This window comes from Lupinus angustifolius, chromosome LG03 (assembly GCF_001865875.1).
Source record: "Lupinus angustifolius cultivar Tanjil chromosome LG03, LupAngTanjil_v1.0, whole genome shotgun sequence".
NCBI lineage: Eukaryota > Viridiplantae > Streptophyta > Magnoliopsida > Fabales > Fabaceae > Lupinus > Lupinus angustifolius.
Genome location: NC_032011.1, coordinates 9,762,935 through 9,768,036, shown reverse-complemented (window position 1 = coordinate 9,768,036; position 5,102 = coordinate 9,762,935).

Here is a 5,102-nt window from a genome sequence, read left to right as displayed (position 1 = left end):
CTATAAAACAATTATCTATATTTCTTTAATTTTGATGTATATAACTATATATATTAAATTTCTAAATATTTAAAATATATATTAAATTATTCTTGATCTATATAAATGGATTAATAAACAATGTCAGAGTTTTGTAAAATTTGATATATGAGATCTATAGGATATTAAATTCATTCCATTTGTGGTTTGATTAAATTTATTTTATGTGATAAGTTATTAGTGAGGTAAGAGTTGATGTGATTTAACTTGTTATACATGAAGAAGAGGAGTGATCCATTTATAAAAATAGGCGACGTAGTGCATAAGACTCGTACTTAGTAAGTTCTTGAAAAAATAGATGGATGTAATCTTATCCATACAAACAAAGAGGTTGTTTCTAAGATTTAAACGTGTAACATCATGGTCACTTTGAAAACCTTATTGATGTGTGATGCTCACCATATTCGATTATTAGTACCATTTAAAAAATTATATGATGCTTGTTCATCTATCGATTAACAAATATAAATCATATAGATCATTTAACTCAAATTTTTGAAAATTTGAACAACGATAAATATATATTCAAATAGATTTAGTTAGTATATTAAAGATAAGTATTACTTTAATCTTGTTGTACATCAATGTAGTACTAAATATTTATGGATTTTTTGGTGAAGTTAGAAATATAATATTTATACGATATGAACTTTCAGTCCAAATACCAATATAAATCCAAAGTTTTGTTTGATTAAATTTATTTTCTATAAAAGAGATTATATCATTATAATAATTGAATTTATTTAACTTGGGTAGACAGATCCATGATCATATAGATGAAGGATGTGTTTATACCAAATTAAATTAAATCATCCATTTTACCATCAATAACTTTTATTAAAACATGTATATTATTTTGATACTTTTATTGATTAATAATTGTGAACATCCAATTTACTTTAGTCCATATTTTTCAAACAAAAAGTGAAATAATTTTTTATCATAGTTATGTTAGAGCTAATTTTTCATCTGATTCAGTAGGTTTATATGAAACAGGCATATTGGAACGTATTCCCACACAAACTCATGAATGATATAAATATCTATTGAGTTTTTATGGACTGATTTTGCAATAATATTTTTTGATATTTTTTTGGATGTATATGGTTAAGGGAATATCTTTCATGATCAGAAGAATAATTCTTCTCTTCTGTAAAAGGAAAGTAATTAATGATTCAGAAAATATAGAAAATGAAATAAATGATTTTAGGGAGAATATTGCTCAAGATTAGCATATCTTTCCATTATGTGAAGTTGACTGAATTTTAATGGTAGGGATGACAATAGGGCAGAACAGATGTATATGGTGTTTTTTCGTACTCATACCCATACTTTTTATGGGTACTACTAATATGAATAACGGGTATGCGCGACTACCTTACATATTTTCAAGTATGAATATATATATATATAAATAATTACCATTACATGAACAATAAAATTTATGTACTTGTTAAATATATCAATATATTTTAATCACTAAAGTTCATTATAAAACAATAAAAATATATAATATATATTTATAAAATCATATATATATATATATAATATGATTATAAAATAAAATATATAATATTTAATTAAAATATAATTTTATAAATATGGAAGAGTCCACGGGACGAGTATCATAATATCTATTTTCACCTATAAGATATTTTTGTGGGTACTCGTTGTGGGTATTTTAGTGGATTCAGACAGGATGAATAATTTTATTATCCTTATTCAAAGGGTGTTGATACATTATTCTAAAGATTATCTTTATACTACCATGTTGACATGTACTTTCATGCATGTCAAACAACATTCTTGTTGTTATAGGTGTAAGTGGTTCTGGTTTAAACTATGAATTTGGTGGCACTAAACAAAGTAGACCACAAAACATGGTTCGGTTTCAATAAATGTTATTACTAGGAATGTAAATCATCATTATATTATAATATATGTTTGATTGATATTTGTATTTCTTGGGAATGTTTGTTGACATTTATGAAAATAACTTGAAACTATATTTATTTATGATGTATGTTCCTAGAAATAGATGGTATAATTATCAAAACTGAAAACACCCATATTCTAAAAACTATTATTATATTTATCATTATAATTATATAGTTCAGAAAGTAAGATTAACATTTTTATGATATGATATAACTAAAACAAAATATTTACAGTAAATGATACCTAAATACAACTATAAAATCAAAACAATTGCTAGTTGATTACTTATCTAGTAAGTATTTAGTATAAAAATGTATTTTAGTTACTTATACTAACCTCAAGAGGAGGAGAAATCAAGAGAATGAAAGTAAATTATTATTATTCAATTACTACTATTCTCGGGTATAAAACTTTCTAAAAGAAAATATATTCTCATGTGTTAATGCTTTCTTAATCACATGGAATAGCTTGAGAATATTTCATTCTCATTTCGTAATTTTTCAATTGTACCTATGTTTCATTCTATTAAATTTCAAATAATTTATAATATTATTTAACTACTATTATTCTCAAACGTATAAAACTTTCCTAAGGAAAATATATTCTAATGATTCAATGTTTTCTTTTTCCAATAGCTTGAGAATATTTAATTTCCACATTGTAACTTTCTAATTATACTTATGTTTCATTTCTAGATTTTGGTTTTATTTGGATTTATATATTATATATGTAGTGTCAACTTACGTTATGATGAATGAATAATACTTGATTTTTATTTATGTTAATAATGTTTTATACTTTGTAAATAATATTCTTGAATTTCTAGAGATGTTATATTAATTCTTCTATTCTCTTGATTCCTCCTTCTCTTGAGGTTAATATAAGTAACTAAAAGACATTTTTATAGTAAATACTTATTAGATAAGTAATCAAATAGCATTTTGTTTTGTTTTGTAGTTGTATTCAAGTATATTTACCGTAAATATGTTGTCTTAGTTATATTGCTTCATAAAAGTGTTAATCTTACTTTCTCAACTATATAATTATAATGCTAAATAGAATAATAGTTTTTAGAATATGGGTGTTTTGAGTTTTCATAATTATACCATATATTTTTAGGAATATACATCATAAATAAATATAGTTCAAGTTATTCTCATGTATGTCAACAAATATTCCTAAGAATTACAAATATGAACCAAACATATATTTTAATATACCGATGATTGACATTCCTGGTAGAAGCATTAACCATGTTTTGTGGTCTAGTTTGGTTTGGTGCCACCAATTTCATAGTCTACATCAGAATGACTTATGCCCCTAACAACAAGGATATAACACGCCCTTTAAATAGGGATGACAAAATTACTCGTCCCGTAAGTATGCATTGAAATACTCACAACAGATACTCACAAAAGTAACTTATGGGTGAGAATAGATAATATGGTACTCGCCCCATGGGTACTTGCATAATTATAAAATTATTTTTAATTATATATTATATATTATATATTTTATAATTTTATAATTATATATTATATATTTTTATTATTTTATAATGAACTTTAGAGATTAAAAGAAAATGATATATTTTGTGCGTACATAAATTTTATTATTCATGTAATAATATTTTTTTATATATTCATTATTTCAAAATTTATAAATATATATATTTAAACTTAAAAAATTGTTGGGTAATCGGCATACCTACTATACATATAGGTACCAACAAAAAGTATAGGTATGAGTACAGAAAAACACTACAAGCGTTTCTTCCATCATGTTGTCATCCCTACCTTTGAAGTTCAGTCTACTTCAAGTAATGGGAAGATATTCTTATTTTGAGTAATATTCTCACTAAAATCATTCATTTCATTTTCCATATTTTCTTTAATTATTAATTACTTTCCTTTTCACAAGAGAAGAATTATTATTTAGATCATGAGAGATATTCCCTTACCCATAAACATCCAAAAAAATATATTAACTCAAAATCAGTCCATAGAAACTCAGTACATATTTATATTATTGGGAATACTTCTCAACATGTATGTTTCATATAAGCCTATTAAATTAGACGAAAAATTAGCTCTAATGTAGATGAAAAATAATTTCTCTTTTTGTTTTAAAAATATGGGCTAAATAAAATTGGATATTCACAATTATTAATATCAAAATAATTTATGATTTAATAAAAGTTATTGACGATAAAATAGATGATTTAATTTAATTTGGTGGACATCCTTCATACATATATATATATTAAATAACTTCAATTATTATAATGATATAAACATTTTATAGAAAATAAATTTAACCAAACAAAAATTTGGATTTTTGTTGGTATTTGGATTGAAAGTTCATACCCTATAAATATTATATTTCTAATTTCCCAAAAAAATCCATTAATTTTTAGTACTGCATTGATTACATCAAGATTAAAGTAACAACTACTTTACTTGCAAGGATAAGGTTATATACATCTATATCTTTCCAGGAACATACTAAGTAGGAATTTTATACACTAGTTTGCCTATTTTTATAAATGGAGCACTCCTCTTCTTCATGTATATCAAGCTAAATCACATCAACTCTTACTATATAAAATAAATTCAATTAAACCACAAATTGATTAAAGTTAATATCCAATAGATCTCATATATCAAATTTTACAAAAATCTGACATTGTTTATTACTTTGTTTATATAGATGAAGAATAATTTATATATATTTTAAATATTTAAATATTTATTATATATAGTTATAAACATTGAGTGTAAAGAAATATAAATGATTGTTGTACGGTTTAAAATAATATTTTAATTATAAATAATAATTAACAATTAAAGACATTAATTTGTTTAAAGTATCTCTTTATTAAAGTTAAAACCAAAGGATAAAGAAAAAAAATATTGATATTAGTATAGAAAAGTATTTATCTTTTTTTAAGAAGTGATTAGAATGTCTACATGTTTTCTTTTTTATATATTGGTAATAGTATAGAAAAGTATTAAGATTCCGTAAACATTATCTAATGATATTAGAAAACAATGTCAATTCTTGGTTTTTCAAGTATTTGTAATTCACAGTTTTGTTTATTTACTGATTTATTAATTTATAATATC